The sequence below is a fragment of the Pleurodeles waltl genome, chromosome 9 (assembly GCF_031143425.1).
Source record: "Pleurodeles waltl isolate 20211129_DDA chromosome 9, aPleWal1.hap1.20221129, whole genome shotgun sequence".
NCBI classification, from domain to species: Eukaryota; Metazoa; Chordata; class Amphibia; order Caudata; family Salamandridae; genus Pleurodeles; species Pleurodeles waltl.
The window spans coordinates 125,693,032-125,709,636 of record NC_090448.1 but is presented as its reverse complement, the minus strand read 5'-3'; the positions used below and the strand labels follow the sequence as shown (position 1 = coordinate 125,709,636).

General features: G+C 43.0%; 1 protein-coding gene across 1 annotated transcript in view; it reads left to right on the top strand.

Moving 5' to 3' along the window:
- PFKFB4 (6-phosphofructo-2-kinase/fructose-2,6-biphosphatase 4) overlaps positions 1 to 16,605 on the top strand; it is a 247,940-nt gene that overhangs the window by 409 nt on the left and 230,926 nt on the right. The window lies entirely within an intron of this gene.

Sequence of the window (16,605 nt, the reverse complement as noted above, 5' to 3'; positions counted from 1 at the left end):
GAAGAGATGAGACAGAATGAAGTAAACAGGCTTTGGTCACGTCCTCACTGGAGACGGCTAGGCTGCCCTGCCTCCTTCCAGGCCTTCACGCCCCCCCCCGGAGGGCACAGGCAGCAGGGTCTGCGCGTCCTTGACCCGGCCAGGCATTCCTGTGTACATTGTCACTCTGTGACGGAGGAGCGGCGCCCGGATCGCTGCCTTGTGGACGTGCGGCTCTGCAGCGCTGTCTGTGCGTCCCGCCCAGCCTCGCCTCTCAGAGAGGGAGTGCGCGCTGTCACCCACACAAACAACAGCCATGTGTTGCTCTCATTCAGCCACCGCTACCCAGCAGCCATCCCTTGAATGTCGTATTGCTGTTTTGAACACATGGATACAGACAAGGCATGTTTCACGTACATTTTCGGCAAATAAGGCACTTTCTGAAATAAAAATACCTTAAGTAATTGTGGTGCGCAGCGTTTTTGCTCGTTATTTCGGCCGCTGTTTTCAGATGCATCTATTTCTTTATGAATGTGCACAGCGGTCAAAGCCCTGGGTGAATCACATAAATTATGTCCTATTTTTAAACCTGGTATACGTCTGTGCCTGTTGTTTTGCCCGGGCCTGCGCTGCGGTCGCACGCACTGGAAGGCCTTCTTCCATGGAGATAAATGTTAAGGGCCTTGTTCACAAAAATGTAGTAATTCCATAGAAGTACTCCTATCTACGGGTGTAGATTTGGAACATTCGTAGTAGTTGTGCAGGTCCCTCATGGTCATTTTCTTCCTGTGAGGAATTCTAAATGAGGTAGAAGTACGCCCCCAGGGATGGGAGCCTCGTGTGATGCACATTTTTCCTCCTATAGAAAATTAAGGAGTGATCCATTCCTCTATCCATCCAGGAAGTGGAATATATTTCTAACTATTTCTGTGTTGGTAATGGGTTTGATCGGAGATTGTGAATGCCCATAAACATAGGATTGTTGCATTTCTCAAATGTCCAAGGAAAACCACTTCTTGGAACACCCACTTCCCAATACTTCAGTGGGATTTAGAACTGCAGGTTTCTTTTCACTTACAGTGGAGGAGTCCGCAGTAGTAAATCCATTTAAGTCTTCTAGGATTTGATTGTGAATTCTTTTTTGTGGAAGTATTTGTGGCTGTAAACATAAGTTTATTGTTGAAAACACCTTCATGAATAGGGCCCTAAGTGTGTCCTAAAAGTTACTGTAACCATTTTGTAAGTGGTTTGCGGGCCCCTAGAGGCCCTGCAAATGACAGACCTTGCACTTTACAAATTAAAACTAGCAACACAAATGCAGTGATTTATCTCCAAATCCACAGTTCCTTTTTCTTTATGTCCATAACATTCGTAGGCTCAGTTGTCATTTCTTGTAATCGCTGCAGACTCATGTACCTAATATCTAAACTGTTTTCTGAAAAAACGCATTTGCCCATCGCTCCTTACCAGAGGCTTTACTTTGAAGGTGGGTGTTTGGGGCGTCACACATTCCTAATAAACACACTACCTACGTGAACGTTTGCTGCAGGGACTCTGACTTGAGTTTGCCAGCACCTGTGTTGATTTTCCCTTTGGCTCATCACAGAAGAGGCTATGCCGCTTTGAACCTAGGAAACCCCCATTTAGAGCAGCACCTCTCTCTCTCTCCCACACACTACGTGCAGAGATAAACAGAGGCAGTTATTCAGCTGTGCTGAGATCTGACACCTCTTACTTGTACTGATACAGATTATCCCTTTAAGGTAAAAACTGCTTCCTCCTTAAGAAAATACATTTACACTATTTTATTATCAGGCAGTGTCAAAATATGTTTGCCAATATTGGAAAGCAGAGCCCAGGGTAGATATCAGTTGTCCGCTGTTCATGTTATTTTAGAGAGGAGGATGATGTGGATAAAACAAGAAGGACTAAAGTACACACTATTTACCCTTATAATTTTATGTTTTACACCAGCAAGTAGTAAATTTAGCAAAGCTTTGATCCCTCATGTATATCGCTTCATCCTTCTCAGCTCCCTTTCCATGATGGCAGTACTGACTCCAAGGTCTCCAGCTGCAAATCTGCATATACACATTCACCTTATTCTTCATCAAATATTGGAAGACACCTTTTCCTATTGGTGGATAGTTGTCCGGTAGAACATGTACAATAACATTTCCCACTTGTTTTTGTGATGTTGCTATTTTCCAGCTTCTCATCATATTTTATTTTTGACCTCCATCTGCAGAATATACTGGTTTGTGATGGGACCTCAAGCTGGAGGTGCACTCGTTGGAATAAAAATTTGCTCTGCAAAGCTAAATAATGACCCCCTGGAGTTAGATTCGTACTATATATCCGATACATGCAAAAAAAAAACAATATCCTTGCATGCGCTCACACAGACACAGACATATCACAGATATTTGTTTGTGCAACAAATGCATTTGGCGACAAAGTTGTCTTACTGCCTGAAAATGTTTACACACAGATCAAAGCAGCTGGCATCTTACATTGTGAGCTGTCTACTTGGAATTCGTAAAATGCAAGGGACAGTTTCCTTCAGGCAGATGTTTCTAATGGCATGTGTACAACTTACCAGTATTCTGCTGATGTTACCAAGCTTTTCCTATATAACACAAAATGAACAGATAGTTTTGAAGAGATTGAAGAAAGTTGATTCATTTTCAAAAAATCAATTTCCTTCGACTCCTTCAACAACCAAAACCTCTACCAACCCATCCATATGCTGGTCATTCAACAACTCTATCCCTGCTTAACACTCACTTCTTCTTAATGGGGTACACTGCAGAGGAAGTTGGGAAATCTCAGACTCAGACCCCCTAAATCTCACTGGCTAATCTACGTCCATGTCCATTATCTGCGTGCTGTAGATGATTGTAAAGATTGAAGAGCCACTCAAAACAGACACGAAAATATTTTAACATTAACCCTATCTTATGCGAAGAACTTTACTAAAAATCTGAAATGTTTGTCTTTGGAATGAAGTGACTGGGTCTTAACAGAAAATGTGTTTCATATAGTGCCCACTCTCCAATGGTTGTTTTTGAGTATATCCTTCATAGAGTTGGGTGTTAATAAGCAGTTTCGTGTTTTGAATAACACATTTCTGCAGATATAATGTATACAGTTATGTTTCATTGTATGCTGATTGGGTAATTCGATAATCAATGTCAGCCTTGTCATTTCTCGCATTGAGGTTGCTCCCACTTTTCGTATGATCTACAAGATACCACCACATTCTTTAATCACCCTTCTGCTTTATCTCTTCACGTCTTTCTTAGTTTTTTGTTAAGTGTTGCTTATTGAAATTGACCAAGTATTTACTTAACAGACCCTATAGTTTGATTTTAGAATCACATCTATCTTGAAACAACCTTTGTAAAAAAAAAAAAAAAACATAGTTTGGGGGATGTTTTGTACTGTAGATTTGATGTTAAAGTTCTCTAGAAATGATATCAAGTGTTGTGGTTGGTTTGTGGTAACTAATTGAATTTGGACAAAACAGGAGTTTTCCGCTTGCCAGGATTAGGAGAGGTGCATGGTGAAATGGCCTGCAATGTATTGTACAAGGTTCCCCACTTTATTGTGGTGATAAGTATAGGCTAATGTCTATAGTACATATGCAGATGCACAGAGTGTAATATGCTCTTTGTTACTATTGTTGGGCGTGGGGAGAAGCATGACTCATGAGCGATGAAGTCTTGAGTGGGACATGTTGCCACCCCAACAATTTAAAAAAAATAGCATATTACTCTGCGTGGATCTGCATACATGGTTTATGGCATGACGCTTTGTCACATGTACAAATTATAATCAAATGTATATAATCGGAACTAGAAAACAAGGGGTTAAAACTACGAACTGAGATAAAATCACACTGAACAAGCCTAGACTATTAGAGAAGTTGTTTTCCTCCCTCAAGTAATTGTAAGTTGCACTCTTAGTAAAGCAGCGTTTTCTTTCTCATGTAAGTTTTGCGGTGCTGTAGATATATTAAGGATGTTGACCTTTGCAGTGTTATTATAAATATTCGTTCATATGCACACAAGTCTTTGGTCAAGGGTGTCTTCCATCCCTTCCTACCCACAGAATGCCTTTCCATGTTTACTGGCGGTCACTGAGAAAGAAGGAAACTCCGACCAATTGGTTTCAAGCTGACCACAGTGACTGCCCATGCCACCGTAGAGGGGCATAGTGAAAGCAGGGTGTCATCCTGCACCAAGGATGAATCAAATGCTCTCCACTCTGTCTTTCCATTTATGAAAGGATGAGGCCTTGTATGATCCTGGCTGTTCCATAACCAGGTCCTTATTTGGTGGGACTAACCCATCTTGTAGGCCACGCTGATTGTCTGCTGGGACTTCTCCTTCATAGGATACAACCAGAGCTCAAGTCGTTTTGGTGTGATCTCTCCTACCTGTTCTTGATTGCAGAGTACATCACCAGTGCATGGGCTGGTCCTGCTATTCCCTTGACCTGTCTAGGGCCCGAAGGAGGTGGTGAAGGTTCCGTTTCCCAAACAGTGTGAAAGTGCGGCTATGGTGGTGTATGGCTCCATCTTCCCTGGCCTGCCAAGGACAAGGTTGTTTATACGTTGTTACTTCCCGGTTCGTGGTAGGTCCTCTACAAGCAGGACCCCCCTCTGTACTTTATAAGTGGGCCTTCCTGCCCTGGGTCCTGGAGTGAGGACCTGGGAGCACGGGTCCTAAATGACTCCCAGTTGCACAAGGCCCTTTGATCTCACCACAACCGTCCCTGGTATGGAAAGGAAGTGTGGGGGGGGCAAGGGACAATGGATCTGATGATTCTCAAAGCTGCAATCCACCAGACTAGGAGATGTGCTGGAACGATGGTGGTGGCAGGCATGGATCCAGGTGCGTGTGTACTGCCATGTTGTCTCAAAGCATAATTTCTGAGATTTAGTCAAATAGCAAAGTCTCACAAATCACTTATTTTCACAGGCCTTGAATTACATCCCAATTGAATGTCAGTGGACTCATCAAATATCCACCGCAACACATAGTCTCTGCACATGTGGTGATAGGAGCACCAGATCTTCAGTCACCCTCACTTATCCCTTCCATGCAAAGTAGTTTGAAGCAGCCACCAGTCTGTCAGTACTATATAAAAAGGATAAGTACAATGATAAATACATACCTTTTGAATCAACAGTCGCATGGCTTCAGACAGTGGAGCCACTGTTGGTTTCCCTAACCTCACTTTCCTCTCTCTGTCTCATCAGGTAAAGGGATGACTACCCGACAGCATCAGCTATTTTATTCTTGTAGGCCCACTGATCTAATATGTTCTCCCTTGAGAAGCCAGGGGTGATCACAATGCTGAGCTTGGACTCTCTTTCTGACCTTCGTACAGAGGACATGGTACTCTCCCCTGCAGAAAGTACATTCCAGACCAGAACGTTGTATGGTTGGAAGACCTTAAATCTGCAAAACTGTGCTCTGTGCACCTAGTTGATGTGCACCAGAAAGAGACCCCGCTTCCACAGTCAGGAAGCAAAGGTACATGGGGGCTGCATTGAGGAGACTTAGAAATAGCCCTGGCCCAGTATTCTCATGGTGATATCTACGAAGGCTATATGCAGAATTAACGTTGTCATTACATAAATCAGAGCCTTTCTTTTGTTGGCCAATAAAACAGTTTGACAAGTGTCTTCATTATTGTATATTCATTGTACCTTTAACTGGCAACTGTATAAGTTATCTAATCTGTATATTCTATCAATTCTACAGCAATAAGTTTACCTGTAGTGTACATGACATTCTTTTTTTATGGAATTCAGGATATTTTGCTCTTACTACAGGAGATCTGCAGAATCCCATAATCAATATTAACATCATACAAAATATGGCAATGGAATTATGATTAATGCGCAACATGGTCCTTTATGTCAAAAACAAAAGAGCTTGCATATTCTGCGATAAAAGCTTTGGTGCAATCCTGTAACCTGTTAATGGTACACTGTATTATTCATGAGCTTTTAGAGCGAGCTGGACTTCTAGTAGCAATTACAGTACCTGAACACAAATAATTAGAATACAAAAGTTATTTTCCTATTCAGTGACTGGTTCTGCCTAATATTATCTTCCAGGACATTTCCAGAGGCAGCATGCTGCTGCAGTAAGACGGTGTGCTTTGTCCGAGGTTCACAGCTTCAAAAAATAGAGAATGGAGGCAGGAACAGCCCTTTCTCTAATGCAGGGTGATGGTTTTCTCAGGTTGCAGAGGCTTGAGAAAAAGTTTACCAAAGACTAACAGAAGGAAAAGAGATAATACATAGTAAAAGCAGAAGGTAATCGAGAATGGGCAAAAGCACTGAAAGGAAAAATTAAAGATAATGGAAAAAAGAGGAGTTGAACTAAGGACAAAGGTTTGGGGAGATCCAGTTACAGATGAAAGAGAAATATTGTCCTTGATATCCAGAATGCTAGATGGGGGTTCTGTATTGCCTATTTCTGTCCCGTATACTTTCCACCACATTCCACTGTAGTCCAAAGCACAAGCTCACCCAGTGCTTTAGGTGGGATGAAGAGGGGAGAGCACTGTAAAAAAAACATAACTATGAATCCTTTCTAAGAGGAATGGCCTGCATAAGTAAGGCTTAAACATGTAAGCTAAAATCCTTTTCCTCACACAACACGCCACCTGAACAGCATTTGGGTGCCTCTCTGAACTTATTGCATAAGGTGAGCTGACAGCCCAGATTTTCCCAGACGGTCCCGGTTTTTGAAGGACTGTCCCAAATGACATCTGAAAAAGTAAATAATCTTGGGTCCTGCAAGCTGAAGTAAAACATGGTAAATGTAAACAGGGATAGCATTGGTGACATAGATTACTTTAAGGGTGTTCTTTGTTTTTGAAGGTAAAAGTAAGGATATGAATATCGGGCCCTATGGTTTTAAGTACTCTGGGGTCTGAGACCTGGCAAGAACCGACCCACTTAAAACCCTGAGCTCACTTGTACCACATTTACGACCATGTAGAGTTCCATCAGGCTTCTGGAAAACCTTCACTTCCAGCTCTGAGATCCTAGCAACCTAATGAATTACAGAATCTACTACAAAACAAATACAATTATTCCCCTAAATCATCAGTCCCTACACCATGACTTACAAATGATACCACCCCTCCACTCAGATGCCTTATTTGCACCACCCCTGCCTACAGCATCAACAGCATATTGTTGTAACTATTAGTGCCAACTGTTCTAGCTGTTAGTGTTAACTTGGAAACAAGGTGCTTAAGAAGTACGAGCTAGCTTTCTGACTCCTGTATCACAACACATTTACAGGGAGTGCAGAATTATTAGGCAAGTTGTATTTTTGAGGATTAATTTTATTATTGAACAACAACCATGTTCTCAATGAACCCAAAAAACTCATTAATATCAAAGCTGAATATTTTTTGAAGTAGTTTTTAGTTTGTTTTTAGTTTTAGCTATGTTAGGGGGATATCTGTGTGTGCAGGTGACTATTACTGTGCATAATTATTAGGCAACTTAACAAAAAAAAATATATACCCATTTCAATTATTTATTATTACCAGTGAAACCAATATAACATCTCAACATTCACAAATATACATTTCTGACATTCAAAAACAAAACAAAAACAAATCAGTGACCAATATAGCCACCTTTCTTTGCAAGGACACTCAAAAGCCTGCCATCCATGGATTCTGTCAGTGTTTTGATCTGTTCACCATCAACATTGCGTGCAGCAGCAACCACAGCCTCCCAGACACTGTTCAGAGAGGTGTACTGTTTTCCCTCCTTGTAAATCTCACATTTGATGATGGACCACAGGTTCTCAAAGGGGTTCAGATCAGGTGAACAAGGAGGCCATGTCATTAGATTTCCTTCTTTTATACCCTTTCTTGCCAGCCACGCTGTGGAGTACTTGGACGCGTGTGATGGAGCATTGTCCTGCATGAAAATCATGTTTTTCTTGAAGGATGCAGACTTCTTCCTGTACCACTGCTTGAAGAAGGTGTCTTCCAGGAACTGGCAGTAGGACTGGGAGTTGAGCTTGACTCCATCCTCAACCCGAAAAGGCCCCACAAGCTCATCTTTGATGATACCAGCCCAAACCAGTACTCCACCTTGCTGGCGTCTGAGTCAGACTGGAGCTCTCTGCCCTTTACCAATCCAGCCACGGGCCCATCCATCTGGCCCATCAAGACTCACTCTCATTTCATCAGTCCATAAAACCTTAGAAAAATCAGTCTTGAGATATTTATTGGCCCAGTCTTGACGTTTCAGCTTGTGTGTCTTGTTCAGTGGTGGTCGTCTTTCAGCCTTTCTTACCTTGGCCATGTCTCTGAGTATTGCACACCTTGTGCTTTTGGGCACTCCAGTGATGTTGCAGCTCTGAAATATGGCCAAACTGGTGGCAAGTGGCATCGTGGCAGCTGCACGCTTGACTTTTCTCAGTTCATGGGCAGTTATTTTGCGCCTTGGTTTTTCCACACGCTTCTTGCGACCCTGTTGACTATTTTGAATGAAACACTTGATTGTTCGATGATCACGCTTCAGAAGCTTTGCAATTTTAAGAGTGCTGCATCCCTCTGCAAGATATCTCACTATTTTTGACTTTTCTGAGCCTGTCAAGTCCTTCTTTTGACCCATTTTGCCAAAGGAAAGGAAGTTGCCTAATAATTATGCACACCTGATATAGGGTGTTGATGTCATTAGACCACACCCCTTCTCATTACAGAGATGCACATCACCTAATATGCTTAATTGGTAGTAGGCTTTCGAGCCTATACAGCTTGGAGTAAGACAACATGCATAAAGAGGATGATGTGGTCAAAATACTCATTTGCCTAATAATTCTGCACTCCCTGTAATGGTCAGTCATGGCACTAGCGTATAGCACAAATCATGGATGTCAAATTTACTCAGTTTTGTCTACTTTGGGATGCAAATGTGTCCCTCTTGATCTCTGGCTAAGCCTACTTTCTCACCAAGTGCAGTGTCTGCTCTTGGACTCCTGTGACCGATTGGTTGCCAGAAAATAGAATGCTCTACTGAAGGGCAAACAAACATGGTCTAACAGCTGCCTGCGACTGGAACGAATTGTTAACCAGAGAATAATAGATTTCTGCACGTCCACATTTGAAATAAGTTACACAGGGCCACCAGTCCACTGAACCCAGAAGCTCACTTGCAAGGACTTAGGAACTTGGATTTTAACTAGGGTCCAATTGCAAATTGTAAAGATCTCTATGGAAACATAAGGGCTCAAAAATAAAGTTCAAATAAGGAAGCAACATAGGCAGGGGTGGCGTGGAAGCAACACTGGGTAAAGCGAGTAGAGGGAGGTAGCATGGGCAGGTGGTAAAGAAGCAACTCTAGAGCCACTGGGGGCTGAAGCAACACGGAGGGTGTGATTGGGCAGGAGCGACACTGAGTGTCCAAAGGGGAGCAAACACGTGAAAGGGAGAGCAACATGAAGGGCAGGGAAGAAAAGCAATTGGGCGAGAATGAGTCAGCAACGTGGACCTGGGAGGAGAGAGAAGCACATTTGGAGAAAGCAACATGGGTGGTAGAAGCACCCAAGGGTGAGGACATCCTAGTGGAAGGGGGATATAACTACCTGTGTGTGCGAGAGCAGCACGGAGAGGGGGATAGAAGCATACTAGAAAGGCAGCTGGAAAACACATGCTATCTTGTGCAGGGCTTAAATAAAAAGAAAAAAGTTACATCTTCAGGCTCTGTATCCATGCCGAAGGGTTACCTGAGCATATTTGGAGTTGATTTGTCTTATTTAAAAAAATAACTAGTACATGGAGTAAAGTGTATCCACCTTACTTAAGATCTTGTGTACGTGTAAGTAGATTCCTGCGGTGAAATTTGGTGCCCTGTAGTTGATATTGTCAGTATCTTGGGCATCATTCAGGACATTTATGAAGGTTGTATCAATTTCTCCTAGTTACCTATAGATGTTTGCCAAAGATAGATATCCGTAAATTAAGATACATTTTTGAGTGCACCATTGTGTCGAACTGCAACATTTGTTACAGATAACATTGAGTGACAGTGAGAGATAAAACATTCATTGTCTATACTTTCAAAGCATCACTGATGATTTGTAAATGCTTAGTTAATTTTTCATGAATGAGATGTGCATTATACTGATTATACAGCAATTGGTCTAGAACGTATTTATGACTATATCAATGGAGTTTGTGTTCTGCAGAATGTAGTTCCAACAGCTTCAAGCTTCTTTTCCTAAATTCAGAGCTACATAACTTTCACTTTTTAAAAACTGTTCGAATTTATGTGTTCAGCAGTGCACAACTGCACTTTATCAACACTTGTGCACTGTCTCTTACTGTACTGATATCATTCTTTTGCTGTGGTTGTAGAATTTACTGGTCATTCGGCTGTACTGTTTGTAGCCTCAGATTTTTGCTTCCATTATTATGGGGTCTGACTCTGTATAGCACCTGCTGTCTTTTGGCTAGGTTTGTGCTATAGCAATACCATATACATAAATATACAAAAAATACTCTTAGATTTGTGAATAATCTTTGTGTCGGGGGATTTAGCACCAGTACCTGCTTCGGAGACACTTTCTTAAGGCCAGGGAGACTTGCTGCTATGGAATCAGAAAATATTGCTTGGTCATGCAGACCTTTTTGGAAAAAGTGAGCTGGGGCATACTGTGTGTTCAGCAGTAGCAAGATGATTCAGCCAAAGTTGTTGTTTATCTCAGTGAGTCACTGTTTGACCTGGCTTTGAGCTCTCTTTATGCTGTTGCTTTCCCTTTTTTTGTAGAAGTGTGAGTTGAAATAGATACAAGTATAGATCCTCAGGAAGCCGAGCACTTGTTTGAATCACAGGGGCTGTTTCTGCCATGAATGTATCCGAGATGACGTAAGGGTCCATCTGTGAAGAGGGTAAGACATTGTGCAGATGATGAGCCTGAAGGAGAGGACATTGCACATGTGGAGGTCATGCACAGATTGTGAGTGCACTGAAAGGGCGTCCAGTTTTATAGAATGCACATATATATGAAATAAGCTTCACCTTTGTAGGCAAAGTACCTCTTTCATAAACTGGTTTTCCTAAGTGCTGCTAGAATGCCTCACAATTCGTCTTTGGTAGATGGCATCACCTTGAGAACTACAGGCTCACTGTTGTGGTCTTTAGCCTCACATTAAGCTCCAACATCTACACCTTACGGGAAGTAGAGTGCCTCACTGTGAGTTGCTTCTTAGTGCAGCAGCTTCAGTACTTTTCTCAGAACTATGGAAGTTTCTTCTCAAACTGAGTTTCAGCTCAAACTGAGCTGTCAAAACTTTCCCTTATTGTGAGCAGGACGCTAGACAGTCCCATTAGTGCAGGAAATGACCACACTCTGAACAGCACCATTTGCCGTACTTTATGCGTCATTCTGTCTGTTCTTGGGGTTTTCTTTTTAGTGCTGGTAGTCCCTAAAACTGAATCCAAGTGATCCCTTTGGAGATCAGGCGTGCCTTTTACTGAATGGTGGTGGCTGCTCCTTGTGAAACCTTTTTTTCTAGGTCTTCAGGCAGGCAGCAGTTATTGAGCAGTAGCCATGATGGGTACTGTTGTTTACTACTCGTGTCCTGTGTTTCATGTGCCACTGTATTGAAATTAGTTTACCACGCCACTCTCTTAGTAGACTTGACTGCCAAAGATCGATGTTTGAGCAGTCACAGCTTACTCCATGAGGTGGAAGGGGGTTTGAACCAGGCATTGTATGACATATAATTAACATATTAGCAGCCTCAATGTACATAATCTCCCTTAATTTATTTCCCTTTACATACCACACAAGCACCAGTCAGCCGTTTTACATGGGCACCAACGCATGAACAGCATCACCATCACAGAGCAGCCCTCCTAGCAGAGGGGCCACACATCTGAAGGCAGGACATGTAATAGTGAATTGTACATACCCTGGTAATGGAAAAACTCCCAAGTCGTTTTTCACTATTGGGAAGCCTGCTCCTCTCCTAGTCCAGCTTTGGGTATTCTTTAAAATACTTTAAATTTAAAGCTGTAATTCCTGATCAGAGAGGAGTAACTACCTCATGTTATACATCATTGGAATGGTAGTGATAAATACTCTTTATTGGTAAAGTTGGATTTCCCATTACTATTTTAGAAATGCCACTTTTAGAAAGTATTAAAAAAAAATGCAAAAACAGATGATCGACAGAATACTGAACAATGAAAACCTTAACACCCAGTCACAGATATGGATTTAATCCATCTTTTTTTTGGACGCCAAGCCATTCCAGTTTGGACCAAGCCATATGCAAATCAGTCTTGACCCTGCTCCCAATGGGAACAGTCCTGCCTAAACTGTCAGGCAAGGTTCTTCCTGGACCGGAAACGAGCATACTGGGACTGGTTTCAGGGTTTTACCCCCTCATCAGCCGGGCTAGCTTAAATGTGGGGGCATAGCGAGCAAGGGATCCACGTCTGGGCATACTGTTCCCACTTAGGGTGACAAATGCAAAAAGAACCAATGATGGACGGAATTCTGAACAATTCCAACATTCACACCCAATCATAGATCTGAGTTTTATCCATAATTTACTGTGCACGCCATTCCATTTCAGTTTGGACCCAGCCATATGCAAATCAGTTTGACCCTGCTCCACATGGGAACAGACCAGCCCGAACTTCCAGGTCAGGTTCTCCCTGGACTAGAAACAAGTGTCCCGGGACCAGTTTCGGGGTATCACTCCTGGTCAGCCAGGCTAGCTTGAATCCAGTGGCCTAGTGAGCAAGGGACCCATGTCTGGGCATTGAGGCAGGTTCCTTTTCGATATGATGGGCTTTCTCCTCTGCTCTTTAGCATATGGCATCAGGTCTTTTCTGACACGTCCACTACTTAGCGGTGTATCCTTGGGTATTCTGGCATAGGAGTTGGAGGGCACATTGCACACTGGAAGTTAGGATTGGCTATGTTCTAAAAGGCACCTGGAATGGACCGTCCCGAACCTCATAGCCTCCAAAAATTCAGGCTTCCTGATTACTGTGCACTTTCTCCCATGGTCATGACTGCTAGCCCAGAAAGTGAAAGCTTCCCCGCAGGTCATTGGCAGTATGTCAGACCAGAGGGCCAGACTAGCTCTGCCTCCTCCTGTGCTCTTTTAAAGAGAGAATGCACCGAAAGCACTACTGAATATTATGAGATGGGAATTGGAGCAGTTTAGAGACCCTGATGTACAAGTACCACATATACGCACAATCCAGGCCGTTCTACTATGGCTCAGCAAACTGGGCCAAGTACACCTTTACCACATTCACTTTTAGTGTAGCTGCATCAAGTAGTCAGAAGCTTCATAGGCAGGTAGTGTGAGGGCCAAAAGCTCAGAACTCAACAGTCGAACCACAAACACAAGAATGCACTGTGCAAAACAATGTTTATGTTAATAATATAAATACAGTACTTTTGATAAGACATCAAAGTATAATACTGCACAAGTCAATCAGTCAGAGATGTAGGGTTTTGATGCCAGCTATGATTCATAGATAAATGATTACACTCTCTATGCTATCGTCTTCCCCAATCCAGAACATTCTCTAGTGTATACAGGACTTCTATCCAAGAGTAGTCAGAGGTATAGATTTGGCAGATGTGTAGCTTACTAGGTCTTTGCTTATGAGAAGTATTTTGTAGATTAGTTCAGCAGTTCATACACAAAATAGGGTAGCTTAGGTAAAAATAGGTGTTTTTGCTACAGAACACGGTATGCTTGTCTAACTCAGTCTCTTGCCTGTGAGGCCCTGTTACTTTCTCAGATTGCTGTGGTCATGGTGTACTGGTGGGCATCCTCCTGGCTAGTGCTTTCAGAGGTGACTTCACTAACATGGGACTGCCTGTGTCGTCACTCATGATCCAACGGATGCCGTTGTCAGTGCCGTCAGGCCTGGACGATTTTGGGTTCTCCTCTGGCTGCAGCAGCCTTTGGGCTGGGATCAGACTTTGGTTTCAGTGGTGACTTTTACTCCTCCACTGGTTTGACTTGGAGTTGAGCTGCTCCAGGCCATCAGATGTTACAGAGGTGCCCACCAGCATTGGGTTACTTTTGTGACTTGATTTCTAAACGCAGTTGACTGACTAGAGGTCCACAATGGGAGGTCAGGAGACCTCTTTCTACATGGGCCGGCTTTGCTTCTAAGGGCAATCAGAAAGTTCTAGGTGTTCCACAAGCCATGTACAGAACTAGCTTCTCCTGGACAGTCTCTCCTCCTGGAGGGACAGGCACGCTCCTTCTCTCTTTAAGCAGGCGAACTGATGTCCAGGTGCTATGTAGACCTTCAGTTTTTCCATCAAGTTGTGCAGACTTCAGGTGGTGTCGTCTTTCCCAATGCAGACCGCTAGTTATGCAGGTACCATCCCTGCTTGCACAGGAACTCTTTGAGAGCTGTGTTGAGCTGTGTCTTTCTTGGTTATGAAAAACATGGAACTGGAAGAAAGTGAGATGGTTTAAATTCACTTCTATACACATTATGATACCATTTTCTGGCTGTTCTTCAGGTATAGCCTTTGTGCAAGGTAATGGCTCTCACAGCAGGTAGCAGTGAGGCTGGCTTCAAGAAGAAGTATTAAAAACAAGAGCACAATGAATTTTGAGATTGCTGCACTGGCTGACATTAGCTTTTCTGAAGCAGTAATTGGGGACAGACAAAATGACAGCCCCAACTTAGAAACCTCCTCACCTTGTACAACATATAGAAACTACAGTCCCATCCCTTAACTGGACCATCTACCAAATGGCAGTGTACAGGAAGATCTAAACAGCAAGCTTGTGATAACAAGGTCCTTGTTCCAACAGCAGCCATGTTTTCATTGCCCTCACTTCTGTGTCTAGATCGATGTCTGCCTGCCAGAAGAGTGCAGCAAGTACACTTCCTCTGTCTCGGGAACCTTGCATCTTGTGCCATGCTAAACCAGGAGCCATCCAAAATCGATCACACTGGTATAGACCCATTCCACGAACAGAGTGTGTAGCATACATGTGCTGCACACTTATTACATATATGCATGCTCAATACGCACTCAATGCGAGGTTCGGCGGTTCACATAGCAGCAGAAAGGTCTTGTCACACCTCTTTACGTGATTCACCCAGCTCATGGACAGTTGTCGTTTGGCCATTATTAGGACATGTTTCACTCTCTAGAATGGGTTTTGGACCACTTACCAAGGGCAGGCGTGGGCCTCTGTACACATCTTAAGTTAATGTGATGTTACGACCATAGTAAATCGGGATACAATTTTGAAATCCAGTTGGGCACTCAAGACAGGGTACACTCCCATCCCAACAAGCAGAATTTACTTGCAATTAATTTAATGGCATTCATTTAAATAATCAGTAGTTATCTTGAAAGTTTGGTACAGCACCAGTACTACTAGGCATATGTTGGACAACCCTGGTTTAAACTTTCAATTGAGTTTTCATTAGTTCCTATGTGGGATTATATCAAACCAAACATAGAAGTCTGTTTTTCATTTTCACAGCAATTTTTTTTAAAGAAGGCTGTCTGTGCACTGTTGCAGTCTCATCTAGCCAGTACTGTACTCCAGGGGCGGCTCCTCCATAAGGGTGGAGGAGCATCACCCTCCTCCCCCACCCACCAACAGCAGCAGCTGCAAAGCTTTTTCACAAAACGATAATAAACTGTGTTTATTATCGTTTTTGGGGAAAGGGGACGGGGATACGGGGGTGACGAGCAACGAGGGGGACTGCCAAGCACTCCCCCTCACTGCACATGTATGTTTGGCCAGCCGTATCTGGCCGGCCAAGCATACATTCGCAGAAGGGTCTCTCCAGCCCAGCAATACAGTTGCTGGGCTGGAGAGAGCCTGCACAGGCTCCCAGTCTGCCGCGAGGAAAACTGTATCTCTCATTACTGACAATATTGTCAGAAGTGTTATGCTCTCCTTTAGTGTTAGGCATGTAATAAACTAGGTTCCGGCTGAGATATGGTAGCCCGTTTGCTAAGCTGCCTGCAGGCAAGTCTCAACAGATCCATGGGTAATATGAATGCTGCTTTGTTTGAAGCTTGAAAACATTTTAGCATGCATGCACTGACAAATGTTTTGGTGATTTTAATAGCTTTCTGGCCTGAGGAGTGTACTTTGTCCTGATTCCACCTCTTTAAGTAAAGAGCAGACTTTGTGCTACAGTGCAAAGCTTAGGTAGGATGGAGAATGGGGCACATTCTGATCTCTGCAACTTATTTCAGACACCCCTTATTTTTTTTCCTGACAACATTATCTTACGAGACTCCAAAAGGCGAACGGGGGCATTGAGAAAGACAGAGTCATTGCAAACGTACCTCACTTAGATATCATGCTGCGTTAAACATGCTGTTGTAATATGGTTGATTTATCACATAGTTAATTACATATCATATGCTCCAAATGTTCCTTCCCTTCACATAGCTTCCCTTGTGCTGCCTTCTGTCCAAATCCCCTGCATTCTAATCTGCCCTCCTGTACCCAACATTCCGATTGTCCCATTCTTGGACCTAGGGGGGGAAAGGAACTACCATTCCTAATTAATTGTGAACTCTAACAACATATTTGTATTAC